This window comes from Euprymna scolopes, chromosome 16 (assembly GCF_053919585.1).
Source record: "Euprymna scolopes isolate OS-2025 chromosome 16, ASM5391958v1, whole genome shotgun sequence".
Taxonomy (NCBI): Eukaryota; Metazoa; Mollusca; class Cephalopoda; order Sepiida; family Sepiolidae; genus Euprymna; species Euprymna scolopes.
The window spans coordinates 92,761,022-92,781,768 of NC_136497.1; the positions used below are offsets into that span (position 1 = coordinate 92,761,022).

At 37.7% G+C, this 20,747-nt stretch overlaps 1 protein-coding gene and 1 pseudogene across 1 annotated transcript in view; both read left to right on the forward strand.

Annotated features, from left to right (window-relative positions):
* Window positions 1-20,747, forward strand: part of LOC145296203 (cytosolic carboxypeptidase 6-like) — a 1,000,694-nt gene that overhangs the window by 355,157 nt on the left and 624,790 nt on the right. The window lies entirely within an intron of this gene.
* LOC145296585 (5S ribosomal RNA) lies at window positions 11,445-11,561 on the forward strand (annotated as a pseudogene).

Sequence of the window (20,747 nt, forward strand, 5' to 3'; positions counted from 1 at the left end):
GTAAGGTAAAATACTAGGTTCGGAAACTGGTATGGTCTATCCTTCTCTCGAGGATAGATGGGCCTCTCTTAAGCCATGGTAGGCAACCAATCTAGTGATGGCGTCACAATAAAAAAAATCCACTTTATAGCCCTAGCGAAGCATCAAGTATTAAGCTATGGACAAGATGTGAATTACACAACAAACTCGTGTAGTGAGTTCAATCTCGGCTGCGGCCGCATGTTACGTTTTATCAATAAATGTGACACATCTTGCTGTGATATTCTAAGAGTTTATATCTGTGATCAAAAAAGAGCAAGTATGAGATGATTTCAACCAGGTTTTGTGAAAGACATGCCAAGGTGGTCATCAATCAGACGTCATACATCTGATGGTCTTGAAGCTAAGACAAAACCGAGGATAATACCCTATTGTATGTTCCTCATGTGAGTGGAATAACATTTTTTTTTACTTCCAGGAGGTATATTCTCTTGTTTCTCAGTATAATTTAGGGGAGATAACTGATTATTCAAAGGATATTAATGTGAATAATTTTTAATACTTTTATTTTGTTTTAACAAATCCCCGCCTAACATGAATTAGCTATTATATGCATCACCATAATGTATTATACAATTATTAATAATTTTACATTTACTTTTATTTGCATCCGTAAAATATTATTTTTTGATTGAGTTTTCTTATTTAAATTCATGTTCAGCAGAATTGTATTTGATTATTAAATTGTCAATCAGCGGAAGAGTCTATCAGAGGTGTATACAGTGTGATGATGTATGGAAGTGAAACCAGGTCAGTGAAAATTGAAGACTTTCACTGCATGGAAAGAAATGATCTGGAAATAATATGGATGTGTAATGTGAATGTTAAAAACAAGCTTAGATCTGTTCTGCTCAGAAGAAGGTAAATTTATACAATATAAGGGGATGTGTTGAAAACATGAGATTTTGATGGTATGACCATGTTGAAAGAATGGATGAGAATCCTTCGGTTAGTAGATGTAGAACAACTGAGATAGCAGAGTCTGTTTACAACAGAAGGCCAACGAAACATAGAAGGAAACGATATGAATGGAATTGAGAGAAAAAGGGGATAAATAATTTTTATAAGCCGTCCAACACATGCCGCTATGTACAACAGATCTTAAACGAATACACTGATTACAAGCCTGTTTTATTAAATGCAGCATGTAAACGACACGTGAGATATATGCAGGTTATAGAAGACAACAGAAGCCTCCTTTAAGAATTTGATTCAGCAATTACACAGCATCGTTTCTGTTCGTTCATAAAGTTTTTCAATTGTATTTTCTTTAGCTTTGAAAGTTAAGCAATTAGTTCTTCTTGTTTCCATGGCTTTAATGTTGTTGCTAATTTTGTTTCTTATTGATTTAATGTTTTTCAGATGAATAAGTTAATTAATTACATTCATCAACATTTATAACAATTTATTACTACTAAGTCCATAAATGTTGTTAATTATTTTATAATAATATTTAATATTAATTTGACATTTTTCTTCTCTAATGAGTTTAAAAACAAAAATAAAAAAATATACATATTACTGTTTTTGAATCGTATTTTTAAAAAGTTGTACTCTCGCACACTCATCTTATATATAAAGTAAATACGAAAATGGACGCACACTCATCTTATATATAAAGTAAATACGAATGGGGGGACGGAAAAAATATATATAAAGTAAATACGAATGGGGGACGGGGGAAAAAAAAATGCCGGAAATTATTCTCTAGAGTAGATAAACTTAGGACTTTATAAAAAAAAAAAAAAAAAGCTAGAATTTTTTTTTTTTTTTTTTTTTCTTTAACAGAAAAAGATGTAAATTAGATACTCTTTACACATAGGAACGTTACGACTTTTATTCTATAGATAGGCACTCGACCAAGTTATCCGGAAATAGAAATCTTCTGACACTCTAGAAAGGCATAAACTAGCTAACAGTTGATAAAAACAGCGAGCGGAATCTCTAGTACAAAAACGTGAAGTATTTTTATTTTATTTATTATTATTTTTTTTTTCTCTAAACTAATCCTAAATGTTTTGTTACATTGTTTTAAATTTGCTTTTCGTGTTTTATGTATTTTGTCTGTATTTCTCCTGTCTTTTTGTCTGTATTCCGTATTATCCGTCCCCCCCCTCCTGCTACAAAGCTGAACGTTTTAAAACAAACAAAATGCTGGCAACTAACGATAAAAAAAAAAAAATGCCGGAAATTATTCTCTAGAGTAGATAAACTTAGGACTTTATTTAAGTAGTATACTTAATATATACTATTACTGCAAGCTTGCCTGTATTGAAAATACTTTCTTCTAGTTTTCGAATCCTACCTTATATAGTTAGCCTTATGTTCAAGTACATTCGAAATATAATACAGCGCAAAGAAAGTCACTCATGAAAACGGACCTCCTAAATTAAAACCTTGAATAATTATTTAAACTCTAATGTAAATTAATATTAAGTAGTCTTTACAAATTGATAATAGTTAATTATTGGATTTTAATTAATTATAAGATGAAACTTTAATGATTCAAACTAGATAGATAACGACAAACTTCCACCCATTAATATGGGAGGGGAGATTATCACCAAAAGTGTCATGAATTATTAAGTTCGCACCGGACTTACTACTTAGATATAAGTCACTTGTACCCATTCCCCTTTCTCCCCCCCACCTTTTTTTTTTTTTTTTTTTTTTAAGTGGAGAGTAGATAATACAGTGGATGTGTTATCGGCAGCTCCAGTAACTCTCGCTTCTCCTATTTTGTCATTCAGTCCTCATTCAATGAGTGATGTTTCTGACAAAGGGTGAAGAAAAAGCTGCTTAAAGGTCGGTACTACTTGGTGACCAGTAGTCTGAGATGTCGGATATTTTTCTGTCTTTGTCTGTCCTTGTTGCCATGTCACTAGTAAGGGTGCTGGAGGTAAACGTTTTGTCTGGGCTGACGTTATCCGCCTGATAGTCAGGGACCCGAACCTTGGATTAACCACTAAGGAGGCTGTCCTATCAGCAGGCGCAAAGTACTGGGACTGCTGTATTGCCATTTGGTGAGTGGATCTGGACCATGCAGTAGTCTCTGGTGGGGCCTCTCGATGCCATACTAGTGGGTAATTGTTACGGCTTTACCTTTTCGTGTGCTACAAATAATAAAAAAAAATTTTTCCTTGTCTTTTTCTCTCTTACTTTCCCTCTCTGTACTGCTCTAACCAAGTATGCCGACCTATTCCACAAATCCCAAAACCTCAACATGAAATATCTCCAGAATAAAAACTCGATTAAACCTAGAACCCCATCTTCCAGCGTAGACCCCTACTACCAGGTCTCCTTCTCCAATATCAGGGGTTTACGTTCCAACCTTCCAGAGGTTGAAACCCAATTACAGGAGACGAAACCGGACATATTATTTCTATGTGAAACTGGAATAGGGCCGACCACTTCCCTAGATGAGTTCATAATTAATGGATACTCCAATTTAACAGCTAAATCTGACTACCAAGATCGCCATGGGCATGGAATATGTGCCTACATTAAGGATGGCTTCCCATGTGGCAGGGATATCTCTAGAGAAGATCCTAATTTACCCTATATGTGCTTCAGGGTTGCACTTGCTAACACCACTGCATTTATATTTGCCCTCTATAGGCCCCACAACAGCGGAGTTACTATCTTTAAGAGCATATCTGAGAAAATAGACCACATACTGTCTTCACATCCCTCGGCTAACATCCACATCTGTGGTGACTTCAACATCCATAATGTGGAATGGCTGACCCATTCAAATAAGACAGATGATGAGGGGAGGTTTTGTCATGATTTTGCCATTGCTTATGACCTCACTCAGATTGTTCGCGAACCCACCCGTGTGCCCGATACTACTGATCAATATGCAAGCCTCTTAGACCTTTTTCTTTCAACTTCCCCTGAGCTATGTTCATGTACCGTTCATTGTCCTTTAGGATCCTCCGACCACTCCGTCGTATCAGTTAAGATAAAAACAAAATGTAAGAAGCCATCAGACGTACCCCTCCACCGTACTGTATACCGATACTCTATGGCTGACTGGGATAGCTTCCGTACATTCATATCTGATTTACCTCTGCACTCCATGTTTAAAAAGGAAGTGTCCTCTATAGTATCAGATCTGACCGAATGGTTAATTGTAGGCATAGACCAATTCATACCATCTAAAAAATTCCAACAAAAACCTAACAGCCAGCCATGGTTCTCCCCAGAATGTGCTGCTGCTATCGCGCACAGAAATCACTTTTTCCATAACTACCAACGTAATAGATGCACTGAGACTAAAGTTGCTTTCAGGACTGCCAGCAACCACTGTAAAAGAGTAATAAAAAATGCAAGAGAGCTATATGCCCAGTCTGTTTAATCCAAGGTAGCTGATCAGCGGCTTGGTTCCCACCAGTTTTGGCAAATAACAAATAGGATCCTGAACAGAAGTGTGCGTTCTATCCCAACCATTATCAATGGACCAGAGGTTATCTCGTCAGCGTCAGACAAGGCCAAACTATTTGCAAAGAACTTTGCAGCTAATTCTACCCTATGCGACCAAGGCCATCAACTCCCCATATTTCCTCCTATAACACAGAACAAGCTAGGTAACATACAAATATCCGTGCATAAGGTCGCCAAGCTAATAAAAAACCTAGATTCCAGTAAAGCAACTGGCCCTGATGGTATCCCAATTATAGTGTTAAAAAAGCTTCAACCAGAACTTGCTCCCATACTTACGAAACTATTTAAGCGCTGCCTTAAGGAGAAGTGCTTTCCGACCCCCTGGAAGACCTCATCAGTTTGCCCTGTATTTAAGAATTCAGGTGATAAGTCATCTCCCTCTCAATACAGACCAATAAGTCTTCTCTGTGTTATGAGTAAGTTACTGGAATCAATATTAAATAGAGAAATAGTCAACCACCTCAGCAGGAACAACCTTCTTAGTGACACACAATATGGTTTCCGCTCTGCAAGATCTACCGCAGATGTGCTGACGGTTATATCCCACAGGATTAGTGAATCTCTTGACAAAGGCTTCCTTTCTAGGGCAATTGCTCTTGACATATCAAAGGCCTTTGACAAAGTATGGCATAAGGGTCTACTTCACAAGATTTCCAGCTACGGTATAACTGGAAATGTTTTCTCAATCATTAAATCATTTCTCTCCGATAGGCTCATAAGAGTAGTGGTAGATGGACAAAAATCGGGGGCCTGCAATATAAATGCTGGAGTCCCTCAGGGGTCAATCCTGGGCCCAACTCTCTTCCTGATCTACATCAATGACCTCCCTAAACACATACTTAAATCATTTGTTGACATCTATGCTGATGACACGACCATCTACGGCAACACATCAAAGGCTGTAAATGACGAAGTTCTCTCTGATTCTCTCTCCTCTGATCTCGAGCACGTGGTTCAGTGGGGGAAGATGTGGCTAGTTACCTTTAATGTATCTAAAACCAAACTCCTATCCTTACATGATCAACGCTCTGATCCCCAGCTGGCATCAATTGTGATGGATGGCTCTCGTCTGGGTGAGGCCCCGTGTTTTGACAAGCTTCTGGGTTTGACCTTTACTCCTGATCTGAAATGGAACACGTACATCAAGTCTGTTGCCAAGGTCGCAGGAAAGATGGTGGGATCCTTCTACCGCTCCAGAAGATATCTCACTACTGATGCAATTCTCTATCTATATAAAAGCCAAGTACGTCCAAGGATGGAATACTGTTGCATATCTGGGCAGGAGCTGCTAAAAACAGCCTATCATGCCTTGACAGAGTACAAAATAGACTTCGTGGTTTAGTGGGGGATGCCCTTTTCTCTACCCTGCAACCCCTCTCCCACAGAAAAGACGTTGCGAGCCTATCCTTGTTTTATTGTTATTTTCATGGCAGGTGCTCGTCTGAACTCCAATCCCTGGTCCCCCCTCGCCAAACTTTCACGAAAAACACCCGTCTAGCTGAATCCACTGTGAAAAATTTCCCCCACTCTATATCTGTGCCTAAATCAAAACGCGGATTTCATGAGCAAAGCTTCTTTCTTAGAACTGCACGCCTGTGGAACTCTGTTCCGTCTGCCTGCTTCCCTCCGGACTACAACTTGGATGTCTTCAAGTCTAATGTTAACAAATTCCTAATGAACCGCCCCCTAATTAAACACTTCATAAAATCTCCTCACTAACGTGATGTACTTGCAATAACCCTTATCCCTGAGTGGCTTCCGGGCCTTGATAAGTGGTGATCACTGTGTAAAAAAAAAAAAAAAAAAAAAAATTCCCCTGTACCTTTTACCGGAATATCTTTCTAGCAAAAGCTATATAAAATATCTCTTTTTATATTCATTTTCATATATTGTAAAAGAAAATTTCCCTTTTCAATCACATTCATAAATCGCACTGTTTCGTCGGTATCAATATTTTAGTTTATATTTTTTGTCATATTAAGAAAAGTTGATGGCGTTTTCACCCCCTGGTTAACATGTACCACCACTGTCATCTATCACACCGTTTACTTAGTAAGGCACATAATTTTAATTTCAACGGTTGCAAATGTTGCATTGTAACTATTATTACACATATGCACCTTCATACAGTACATTACGATCATGTAATCCCTACAGCCACCTACCTTGAGCATGCTGCTGTGAAACCTGACATAGTTATATGGAATAAGTCAGAGAGAGTTGCAACCTTGGTTGAAGTGAGTGTTCCTAATGATGAAGGTCTGAACAGAGCTGAAAGGGAGAAACGGACCAAATATCCAGGTCTAATGTATGATATGAAAAGATACTAGAATCTTAGAGAGATATCAATTATACCAGTTATCATAGGTGCCACAGGGCTTATGAAGAAGAACCTGAAGTGCTACCTAACTAATATTCCTGGTGAACCAAGTGCAAAAGAGATTCAGAAAATTGCACTTAAGGGAACAACAAGGATACTAAAAAGAGCTCTCGGTTGGTTTCAATAAAAAGCAGGGTAATGTTGGCAGCTGGTTTGGCTTCCCCATACCCAACGTTACAATCTTCAAAAGAAGAAAATTACTTTCAGTTTTATGGTAAAGAATGATTTTAAATGTGAATATTTGGAATGTTGACATCATCATATAAATTTAACGTATATTAAACCCTTCTTTTTCATTATGGGTGTCATTTCTTTGTTTAGTGTTTAATCAATGGTTCTCAAACCGAGGTCCATGTGGACCCCCATGGTACATGTAACGTTAATATCGGTTCAGTCTTCCTTCAAGATAAACTGTTGCACTTAAACAGACCTACCTAGCGTTATAATCAGGATTCGGTTCTGGGGTTCGGGAAGGAGTGAGTCACTCTCTCAACAACAGCACGTTTCTGCCCTCTTCTTTTCCAATCGACCACACCTGGCCTCTCGCCACCAATGTAACACCGCACAATCTGAACGTCAGCAGGTTTCACTCTTTTGGGGAGAAGGTGATGGGGCAATGGTTGGGATCGGTGAGGGACTTGAGGACTTGTACTTATGCAGCTTCAATGTTCTTGGTTCCCTGTAATGTTTCTTCATGTTTTGCCTCTGCAGCAGTTTGTTTGCCCGTGCATGTGTATTCATCTCCGCATTCAAGAGTTTTCTTTAATATTTCAGCTGTTTTCATTATCGTTATTCGTTGTATCTTTGCAGCCATTCCTCTGATTCCAATTTATCCCATTCTTTTTTCAAATTTTTTCGGAATTGTTCCTAGTGCTCCTTCTATTATGGGTATTATTTCGATTTTCTTCATCATCCAAATCCCTTTTAACTCTCTGGTTATCTCTGTGTATTTGCTCTGTTTTTCCTTTTCTTTGATATTCACTCTGTGGTCAGCTGGGACAGCAAAGGCTACGATTTGATAGGACTTTTCCTTTTTGTTAATTATAACATCCGGTCTTCTTGCTTGGATGGGTTTATCCATTTGTATGTCTATGTCCAATAAGATTTTCTAATCTCGTTTTCAAGTACTGTTGCAGGTTGTACTACTACTATACTACTATGATATATTTCTTCGATTCGACCAGCAAAACATTTAGGTAAAATTGTCTGTGCATTAGAGATGCAGTTGTTTTCATAATTCCCCAGTATACTGTCCTCCCACTTGGTTGTCCCTGTTCTTGTATTCCTTTTGGGCCAGTTTGCTGTATTCACTTACTATATGGTTTATCGTTTCATCTCTTTGTCCACAGTGTCTGTATTTGCTGTTTTCTTGTGTTTTGTCGATCTTTGCTTTGGTGTGGGTATGTTTTCATCAAGTTATCTTGTGCTGCAGTTATTTGGGCTTTATTATATTTATTATTATTATTATTATTATTATTGGTTCTCACATGGGTCATCCTCAAGGTTTGCTCCATGTAATCTGGGTGACAACAAATCTCCCCAGATTTCCAGTACTCTCTACCTCCTTAGATAACCTTTGCAAATGAATGTGCATTATCGCAAATTCATTTTATTGTTATTAACTTTTGCAGTCGCTTGCCATTAACTTCTCTTTGCTGGCAATGACCATTGGTTATCATCGGAATTTCTGTGGCAGTAAGTCTCCCCAAGTACTTCTTCTTCTTCTTCTTCATAATAATAATAATAATATAAAAACAACAGCTACTACTACTACTACTACTACTACTACTATGATATATTTCTTCGATTCGACCAGCAAAACATGTAGGTAAAATTTTTGACAAAGTGTACAGGTCAGACATGAGAGTTCACAAAATGATCATATAAATTTCAAGACTATTTTGAAATTTTTATAATACATATTTAGAGATAAAAGCCTGCAGGAGTGAAGCCGTCATTAAGAGATACTTGCATGTTTAATGAAGTTTAACACCAACATGATTTTCTGTCATATATAAATGTATTCTTGGCTAAAATTGATGAATTTGAAAAATGAAAAAAATATGTATAGCTTTATGGAAAATAGCTATGTATGATAAATTGATGGAATGAGGATATAGTTTTTTATGTTTTATTCCTCTTCCCTAATGGAAGTAGGTTTTCATAAGAAGCAATATAAAAACGATAGATATTGCTAATTCATTCATCCGTTCACATAAATGAATATATTACAATAGTCTTCAATGAGTAATCCTAATATATGCCAATGAATATATTGATACTTATCTAGAAAAATGAAAGCATATAAATTATAGCGTAATATAGTTTTGAGATTTCAGGCAGTCTAATAGTATCAATATTGAAATCGTAATAAAATTTATAATTTATAAATTTATCGTTTTTAGTTGGGAAACATTTTAAATTTTAGCAAAAGCATATAAGTTTTAATCACAAGTGTTACTCTTTTCAAGACTCATTAGTGTGGCTAGATGCAGAGAGCACAGTAATCCTTGAAAATCGAAACCCAGACACCAGTTAGTACTTATCATGACCGTCCGATACTCTATCGTATAATATGACTTGCTTGCTTCTATTAATGAAAAGCACATATTGTTTTTAAATGAATTCGGTATTCATTTGTTTTTTTGGTTTTGATTTGATTTTTTAATATTGATTTGTTTCTTTGATATTGATAACCTAAAGGATTCAGTTCATTTTAAGAAAGAATTTTGTTTTATTCATCCATCCATCGCGGCTGCAGACGAGATTGAACTAACTACACGAGTTTGTAGTGTAATCTAAATCTTGTCGGTAGCTGAATACTTGATGATTTGCTTGGGTTATCAAGGGTATTTCTTATTGTGACACCATCACTAGATGAGGTGCCTTCACGGCTTAAGAGAGCCCCATCTATCCTCAAGAGAAGGATAGGCAGCACCAGTTTCTCAACCTGGTATTTTACCTTTGTGGTACATAGAGCGCTTCACCTTCCCAAATGGTCACCCATCTGGCATTGGCTAGGCTCAACGTTGCTAAACATCAGTGAACTGGCAAGAACCGGTGTGTCAATGCGATTGTGCCGTTTTGCTTTTTACTTGAGTGAAAACTATCATTTCCTTCACTACAGTGTTCAATAAACCCATAGGAGCGCAAATATATATATATATATATTATTGCGTTTATATAAAACATATTTTAAGGTATATATATATATATATATATATATATATATATATATATATATATATATATATATATATCTTAAAATATTGTCCAAATTACTTCAAATATTAGGTTTGGGCAAAAATAATGTTTTTTGACTTGAAGTTGAACGTCAATAAATAACATTATTTTTGCACCAGCCCAATAATATGTTCAATGATATTATGTTTCTGGCTTCAGAACATATATACTAGTTGATTGGATTTCAATGACGAAAGTAAAGAATCGGCCCACAATCATAATTTTTGTGTTTATTTTGTGTTTTATTTTGCTGAATTCTTATATTTTCTCTTTACTGTCTTACATGCATTTCAAAACCCATCACAAAAAAAAATATTTTATTTCGTTTATTTTTGGCTGCTCTTCAGAGATGATGACATGTAAACTGTTTTATTTTCTTTATATAAAGAAAATAAGTTAATTCGTGATTTTTATTAGAAATCTATCCCCTCTTTTTGCATTTCATTACGTTTGAGTTGTGTACTGTGTCCTTTCACTGTTTCTTCTGTTCACCCCTTCTTTGTCATACTATCTGGCATTACGCTCTCCTCATAGATAATTTAACTCTAACATATAAAATTATGATTTCATTTACAAAGGCAGGTCCAAATAGAATTTAAGCAGATAAAATAAATTTTGCTTCTTACTGGTTAATTTTCATGTCATTATTGTTTAATTGGCAACATAATAACATACTTAACTACAATTTATTTTAAAGATTTTCTAAAACCTGACCCAGCCTATATGAAACAAAAAAAAAAATCAGCATGGGACATAACTCATATTTTCGATTTGTGGCAATATTTTTTGCACAGTAGATATGATCACAAAAATTTTGACAATTGTACTTATAGCTAAAGGTGATAGGAAGGAACAAATCAAAATCGCTGTATAAAATAAACTGAATCTCTTGGATTTTTCCAGTTATAACTTTTCGTCTTAACACAAGAAGAGAACTATACTCTGCTGATCATGACTGGATTAAGAAGATTGAAGAATATAATAGGAGTTATTTGCCTTTAGTTCAAATAAATAAAATGATTTCACTGTATTTCTTTCACTGCAGAGACAACTAGTATTCAATAAAAGCACATCCTATAACCTACTTTGTATTGCAGACTTACAGGTTTGTGCAGTTTATAATGTTTTCCCATTAACTAAAGAAATGTCTTACAATTTTGAATTCCATTTATGACGCTATAAAAAAGGCTTGCTGATAATTGGAATGAAATCAATATTTTGTTGATAGAAAGTTAATATAGTTTGCTTGAAGCATTTTTTAGTGTGCATATAAAGAAAATTTATAGAAAATAATACAAGGCAGATACAAATTGAAGCGAATTAAGATATGTGATTTACATACAGCACAATCACGTTGACACACCGGTTCTCGCCAGATCACCGAAGTTAAGCAACGTTGAGCCTGGCCAGTACCAGATGGGTGACCATTTTGGAAAGCAAGGTGCTGTATGTACCACAAAGTAAAATACCAGGTTGAGAAACTGGTGTGGTTTATCCTTCTCTCAAGGGTAGATGGGACTCTCTTAAGCCGTGTAGGCACCCCATCTAGTGATGGCGTCACAATAAAAAATACCTTTGATAGCCCTGGCGAAGCATCAAGTATTCAGCTACCGAGAATATTTGAATTACACTACAAACTCATGTAGTGAGTTCAATCTTGGCTGCGGCTACGCTAGATGGATGGATGGAAGATATGTGACGATGGAATAAGATAAGCAGATTCACCTTCTATTAATACAATATATATGTGTTTTTTATTTAATATTTTATACATGCATTTGGTTCTTACTTGTGTCACTATGGTAAGATGGAAGTTCCATGTTGTATAATATTTCGGAAAATTTTCCCTTGCGAGATATGTATTCAAACGTGCATATTGGAGCTATTGTCAGTTTCGCAGAAATTGAAAATGAATTTTATTTGTTCTAAAAATTTATTATTATTCTTTTAAACTTTAATTGTTTTTTTTTCTTCAGATATGATTTTGTATGTATTCAATGTAATCCAAATGGCTCTTATTCTAATATTAAGTAAATGATTGACATTTTCTTTAGTTATAAAAACGAATGTCCATAAAACAATGATACGGAAATGAAGAATTTATAAACCAATCTGAAGTATCTGTATTTCTCAGAAGAGAAACAAACAAAAATTGTCACTGTTGTACAATGAAACATGTGTGTGTATGCATATATATATATATATATATATATATATATATATATATATATATATATATATATATAAAGAGGTGTTAGCTTTAATCAGAATTGGATTGTTTCTTCTTTATGCGATTTTTTCCGTTATTGATATTTAATACTTATCATGAACATTCCGATACAAAACCTATTTAAGAACACTCCCAGACACAGAAAGTATATTTGTGTGACTTAAAAAAAAAAATCAACCAAGCCGTGTTGGAGTCCATAAGAAACGAACTCAGATACGTATACAAAGTGCCTTTTATAAATAAGTAGAGATAGTGGCATGGGAAGGTATGTAGCAGCAGTGACAGCTTGCGTATGTATTTCTTGTTGTTTCATTTTACTTTAGTCGAAGTTCTCAGAAATCAAGGGGCCTCCTTCCTGGAGCTAATACGTGATATCTATAAGATATACAGATATTCGAATATTCCATTAAATATCTCCATCATTCAAACACTGAATTAGTAAAAGAGTTGAGAATGTAATTTTCCTCTCTGCAACTAATCATTTAAATATGTTATATTAACAGTATATCTTTCTAGTGATCTCTTGGTATCATTGGATCCCAGGACAAAAATTCATCTAGTCTGGTGTAGTATCCAGCTTTGTGCTTTTACTTGAGGTAACATCACTTGAAGAAGCTGCACCATTCTTCGTAAAAGCCAGTGTTGGTTAATCATAGTGAGCAGATTTTATTTGAGCTGTGAATACTATGTGATTTTGAATATTTGGTCAGTGTTTACTTGTAGGGAAAAGTATCCTCATGCCAGGTTGCTCTGACAAAACCCTGTACAGAGAGACCTTCGACACTCGAGTATAGTGTCTAGTAGGCATTCAAGTTCTTTCCAGTAGGCATTCAAGTTCTCTCCACCACTCATATGTGTGTATGCATATATACATGTGAGTGTGTTTGTACGTACATATATGTATTTATATATTTATATACATGTATATATTTATAAATCCATATATATGTGTGTATGTACGTACATATATGTATATATATATATATATATATATATGTATATATTTATAAATCCGTATATATTTATATGTGTGTATGTATGTACATATATGTGTATATATATTGTCCCGGCGAATAACTATGCACCTTAACGACACAAGCGCGATTTACAAACATTTAAAAAAAGAACATAGCTGTCCCCCCTCCAATGTTAGAAAGGTCCTCGTTGACAACACAAAAATTATACAACGGGAAAATAATGTAAAAAAATTAAAGATTCTTGAAGCGTCGTACATTAGAACTCTTCAACCTAATATAAATGACATTGCATTTCAAAAAAGCAGTAACGTTCTGAAATGTCTTGCGTAGTCCGTGTTGGACGGACTTCGTACATGGTGTCTACGAACTTGCTGGTTTTAACACTCGAATTTTTAATCGACTTTTATTCTTAATCGACTTTTATTTTAACTCATCACTGAATATATATATTTTAGTTTTCATTTTTAATCCTCATTTTCGCAATCCTGTATTTTTAACACCTGACGATGATTCATGGACGAATCGAAAGCGCTCGTAACAGCAACATGTATGAATCCTTTATTAATATTTTTGATTTTGAAACAAAAAAGACAATACGAAAAATTGAAAAATTAAAAAAAAGAATTATAAGACAAAATGTCTCCGTTGTATTTAATAATATTTGCTTGAATATATGTATATATATATATATATATATATATATATATATATATATATATATATATTTATATGCGGGTATACCTACTACCTCAGGAAGTGAACGCCTCTGCCTTGCATAGTTTCAGGACACCCTTGGGCAAGGTGTAGTACCTGTTAGCCTCCCTCTGAAGCTCTGGAAGGTTAGTACATTGTGAGAACTATATATATATATATATATATATATATATATATATATATATATATATATATATATATACACACACACACACACATATGCATGTTTGCTTGCTTATGTGCATGTGTGTGTATATGTCCAGCTGCTGAAGAGGTTAAAACTCCGTGATAATAAAACATGCACACTCTGCCATTGCTCAGTCATCTCACTATTTCAGTTTGTCACTGTGCAACCAGTGGTAGGGTTCAAGAGGGTACAAGATGTGTAGCACAAGCATGTTGTGTCGCAGTCGTTATGTACAGATATCTTCTAAAAACAAAAAAAAAATAAGTAAATAATAAACAAAATTCCTATGGCGATAGGTAAGTAGCGACGTGCACAGGCTTAGCAGGCTGGAAGTGCATAGCTGCAAATCTGCACATAGGCGGCCAGTGATTTATCTAACATTGTCGACTAAATCGCTTACAGGGTGGAAGCAACTTTGGCAGATGATCTGGCAGCTGAGAAACCTTTTCTAGGGATACACTGTTCGCCCATGAATTTGGGAATGATCTAGAAAAGGTGATCTATAAATTGTCTACTCTTTTATTAGCTATCTAGCTTCCTGCAGTCGGTGGCTGCTCTATATTTGCAGGAGATACAAGATAAAGTTGAAGAAAAATAATAAACAAGGAAAATGAAAATTTCATCAGGAGAGGAATAATTTAACTGTTGCTACATGGAATGTGAGAACTTTGCTAGATGTCCTGGGATTCACTCAGCCGGTTTGGTGTAGGTAAGGTCAACAGTAATGGTCTGCATCTTCTCCATCTATGCACTCAGTTTAACCTTGCTATCTGTAACACTTTCTTCAGCCATAAGGAGGTCCATAGGTTTACTTGGACTCATCCTCGTTCAAAACAAGGTCATTTGATTGATTACATTATTTCCAGGAAGGGAGATTTGCAGGACGTCTGTAGTGTGCGTGTTATGCGTGGAGCTGAATGTGGCACAGATTACTTTTTGGTATGCGGGAAGTTGAAAATCTGTATAAGGAGGAAGTGTAGGTCGGGTGGTGTTAAGATTCCCAGGCTGGATGATCCAAGTGTACGTTAAAAGCTTTGATCCATAGTTAATTCTACTGATTTCGATGGGTCGTGGGCACATTTTAAAAATACACTCTATGAAATAAGTGTAGATGTTCTTGGCTTCCGCAAACATCAGGATTGGTTTGATGATAATGATTCTGAAATAACTCAACTCTTAAGTGCTAAAAATGAGTTGCATCATATAATGTTGTCTGCTTCTCATGGAGGTCAAGAATCCCTCCAACAGTCACTGAAAGCAAACAAAGGTCTTCTCCAAAAGTGACTCCACCAAATTAAGAATCAGTGGTGGGCTAAACTCGCCAACCAAATCTAGATGGCTTTTGATCGTAAAGACTTCAAACGTACATACCATTGCTTAAAAAAGCTTTTGGTCCTCAAACACTATCAACATCTCCCCTACTCTCAAGTGATGGAATTGCCCTTATAAAGGATCCCAACAAGATTCTCCCTCGCATTGTTCTGATCTCTTTGACAACCCCTCTAAAGTTGATGAGGACGTCATCAATGGATTTTTATCAGAACAGAAGCTTATCCATGAAATGTCTGAGTTCCCATCTGAGAATGAAATTAGAGATGCAATTAAGGAAGTGAATGTTGGGAGGGCTTCAGGGCTTGATGGTATTCCTGTGGAAGTGCTTTTACGTGAGGGTGATAAGCTTGTTCATGAAATTCTTCATCTTATCACTGATGCTGAAGTCAACTATAAGATACAGTGTGCTACTAAGGCGTTTGGTGGCTTGGAGAAGCGAGTGTGGTTTGATAGGGGTATAACTCTTCGTACAAAGATCAGTGTCTATCAATCTTGTATTTTACCATCTCTGCTTTACGCTTCTGAGGCCTGGACAACTTATGGTAGACACATAAAAGTCATGGAGAGAGTGCACCAGAAATTTCTGAGACACATTCTGGGCATCAGGTGGAACTTTTTTTATACCTGATATAGATGTCCTCATGCGAGCTGACATACCATGTATCGAGAAGTTGATTATACACAACCAGATGAAGTGGGCTGGACATCTGACAAGAATGGATGATGGGAGATTGCCAAAGCACCTGTTCTATGGTGAAATTATACAAGGAAAGCGTCAACAACATAAACCTAGGAAACGCTTTAAGAACGACATTAAAGAGATAATCTTAAAGCTCTCGGTATTGACGTGTCCAGTTGGGAAAGTGCTTCCGGTGATCGTAAAAGTGGCTCCCCTTGGTCTATCATGGCTGCGATAGGTTTGAGAAAAAAAAATATGAGCAGGCAAAAATGAAGTGTGATATCCGGAAAAAAATCTATCTGATATATCAGGTCTGTCAGAGGCTTTTGTGCAGAATCTATGATTTATGCAGTAAAATGACCTTATCCGGAGCCGGCCTAGCTAGCCACAAACGATCACATGGAGATCAGTCTTTCTTTGATGGAAAAAACACTGCAGGGCACAGATGTTCTATTTGCTCTATAGTCAGTCAATCAAGTGGAGGCCTGAAGCATCATATGAATGTCCACTTTAGAGCAGCACCAGTTGGCGTCTGTCAATCTCAGCTAAAGTGTGACCTCTGCAACAGAATGTGTAAGAGCAGGGCTGCCCTGAAGTGCCACCTTCGTTCCCACAGTAGATAGAAATTGATTCATCTTGATCACATCTCCACATGTATATATATATATATGTATGTGTGTATAAATGTATATATATATATATATATATATATATATAAAATAAAATATATAAATTATAAAAAAATTAAATTAAAATAAAATAAGTAAATAAAATAAATAAATAAATAAAAATAATAATAATAAAATTATAAAACGTATTAATTGAAATAACAAAAACAAAAAGAAAAAAATTTAAAAGTACATGGAAATGGATGAATAATCAACAATAAAGCAAGGGAAAGATGGTTTTCTTCTTTCAAGAAGTGACAATATATATATATATTTATAAATATGCATATATCTATATGTTTATATGTATATATATGTATGTGCATATATATACATGATTAAACGAAATAATTTTAAATTTATGTGCTAATAAGCAAGATTTATAGCTACTCATATCTATTTTAACGTTTCCTCTGATGAGATGACCCATTCATTGAAAATCCATGGATTAAGGAAAAAACTTTAATAATTATTTGTACTCCTTTTTCAAACAATAAAATTTGTTGTAATTCTGCATAATTTAACTCAGATTTTCCTATTATATTGTATATATACGTATATGCATGTATATGCAGATATACATATATGTATATGTTATGAGAAAAATAGAAAAAACCGAATGAAATTATTAAAAAATCAACGTTTCGTCCTTATTTCAGAGGACATATTATTAAATAATAAATGTTGCACCACATGGACGAAACAGAAGGTTCCAGTATTAACCATTGGCGGAGGCTCGCTGGTGTGTTGTGGGGTGAACATTGTCCATATAAGGAATGCCCCCCCCCCCCCGGTGTGAAGGCATTAGTGGTCAACAGGGAGCTTCTTGGATACAACCTTCTCCTTGGAATGGACACTATTACGCAGCTGAGTGGAATCACCGTGGACAGCGCCAGTGATGTGAAGTTTTCCCAATGCGAAGAACAGGTCTGCATGGCGATCACTCTTGATGAACCTGACTTCCATGCGTAATACGACAAAGGCACAAACACGTGGATCACGTCTTGGAAGTGGTCAGGCGACCAGCCACTAGTGTCCTTGCGGAATCGGCTGACAGAGTATCCCCCTCCCGCGTGGTACAAGGCAGAACTTCAGGTTTGAATGGATAATGGCTGGCTGGTTCCGTACCGAGAGGATGAGCTCAGGCCACCAAGGGGGCTGATTCCTCTGATGGCCATCAGGCAAGAGAATAAACAGAAGGTCCACCCCATCATTGATTACCCGGAACTTAATGAACACGTCGACCTGCACATGGCAGGGGCTGATGTCTGCGCACATAAACTGAGGGAGTGGCAACAGCAGGGGGCACACATGGCAATCCTGGACTTGCGAAGACCCTACCTGCAGATACGCATTGTTTGACCAGGCTGGGGTTCGACCTGAACATGGCCCGAACATTATGATAGCAATTATGCAGGCGAACTGGCGTCAGGATGAAGCTGTGCGAAAGGTGATGTCATTGTATATTGACAACATTTTTGTGAATGAAAGCCTCATGCCTGCCTGTCGTGCAAGAGCCAGAGAGCCTGCAAGTTGGAGCGAAAGTTCTTGGCTTGCATGTGAGTGGCAGTGCAGATGGGCTCCACTGTGGAAGAGGTGGTGACATCCCGGAAGTTCCATCCAACATCACGTGTCGGAGCATTTTTTTCTGTCTGCAGAAAACTGGTGGGCTACTTCCCCGTGGGTGGCTCTGGGTGACGGTGGCGGCCATAAAGCGACATGTGACTTCCATGTCAATGGGATGGGACGATGAGGTGTGCGATCCTGCCCTGCGAAGCATGTTGGTGGAAACTGTGGCCAGAGTGACTGAGGATGACCTGTGCAAGAAAGCTGTTGTGTCGACAGGAGTGAGTTTACAGTTTGGGTGGATGCCGGCTCACTCGCCCTGGATGTTGCTCTGGCGGTCAATGGATTTATCGTAGAAGATGCCTGCTGGTTTCGGCCGGAAAATGACGCCGGGCTCATAAACCTGGCTGAGTTTGATTCTACACTCAAAGGGGTAAATCTGGCGCTACAATGGTAGGCCAGAGTGCTACACATCGTCACATACTTGATGTACGTGCATTAGTGGATAACTGATATCTTGAGCGGGAAATCACGGTTGACAACGAAGGCATTGGCCGAAATGCTAATATGGAGACGACCTGCTACCCTAACCGAGATCATCAAGGAATTCAACCTGGCCATAGATGTGACACTGGTGCAATCCTGTTAGAATCGCGTGGATTGCCTGACCAGAGTGCCACGCTGTTGGCTGGACCTGCCAAAAGAAGTAGACGAACCGGCACCTGCGAATTGCACCATGGTGGGCGTCGGCTTAACCCAGGCCGTGTTGCCGATGTCCATTGCCAAAGTGAGCACCCCGGTGTAAAACAAACCCTTTACTTAACCAGGCTGGTCGACCCCTATGTGTCAAAGAGGGACGTGAAATCTGTTGTAAGGAGCTGCGAAACCTGCCGGTCGATCGACCCAGCACCCGTCCGATGGAAGAAGGAAAAACTGAGTGTGAGAGGAAATTGGAGCAGGCTTGCAATGGACGTAACTCACCACAACAGCAGGCATTATTTGACAGATTGTCTAGATTTGCATTGTGGCGGGCCCTTCAACGGCAAGACTCGGCTGCTGTTGTTCATGAGCTGGAAAGTGTCTTCCTTGAGCGTGGTCCCCTTTCTGAGATACTGACCAACAATGGCACCACCTTTGTTAGCGAGCAGTTCAAACAGTTTGCAGATGGCTGGGGTATATGTCTGCGATTTCGGTGCACCCAATTATTGAGAGAAACCACAGGACCGTCAAGACCCTCACAGCTAGGAAGGGGTGTACGGTGCCTGAGGCGGTCTATAGGTATAACATCACCCCTAAGGATGACATTTCATCCTCTGCCACACCAGCCGAAGCACTGCACAGATACCACATCAGAGTGAGAGGCGTGGAGACCAGCCAATTGCCTGAGCTAGAGGTGACAAGAGAGAGCATTAAAGAGGGGCATGTCGTCTGGGTTAAAAAACCCCACGGCAAGTGCATCACACGCTACAGAATCGGGCGTGTTACTGAGGTGATCAGCCCACAATCGGTGCGGGTTGACGGGATTCCCCATCACACCAAGGATCTTCAATCGACATCACAAGTGCAGCCGCCACTCGGTGATGAGAGCGAGACTGGATCCAAGACCAGTGAACCATCATTCTGGATTATGCTGCCTTCGTCTGACAACGACCCTGAGATTAGCAGCCTTAGGTTCACCGACCCTGAAACCGAGGACAGAAGCACAGGCAATGACGAAACCCCCGGTCTCCCTCTCTGAAGAAGCACCCAAAGAAAAAGGCCACCATGTTCCTGTCCTCTCTGTGATGATGATATCGGAGAGGAGTGTGGCGAAAATTGTGGGAACGCAGGCTTACCTCTTAAACGGCCTTGGTGTGCGCTTTGTGATGCGGCCTTGTATAACAATGCAGTCTCACAGAAACTTGTGTGCTCTCACGTACATATGCAAATTTGGGGGACTCTGTCTTTTATAAAAACATGCTCCTGGAATAGATGGGAACAGACGTGAAAACGAGTCTACGGAAACGCGGCTGCAGTGAGCTGAGGTTTTGTGTACTCTTTTTTCTTTGCAACAACAACTACAATCAGCACCATCTCATTTCCATAAAGTGATCAGTTGGATTAGCATAAAACCGGAAAGGCAGCCATTTTTTTCTTTTCTTTTTGCGTGCGTAAGAATGCACAAGAAACAGGTGTGTACTGATTTTTTAATGCCTTTTAATTACGCAATATGTTACAAAATCAGTTTAATCGAGGCATGAACAAATCTGAATTCTACTGAACAATCTTTGACTTCTTCAGGCGGAG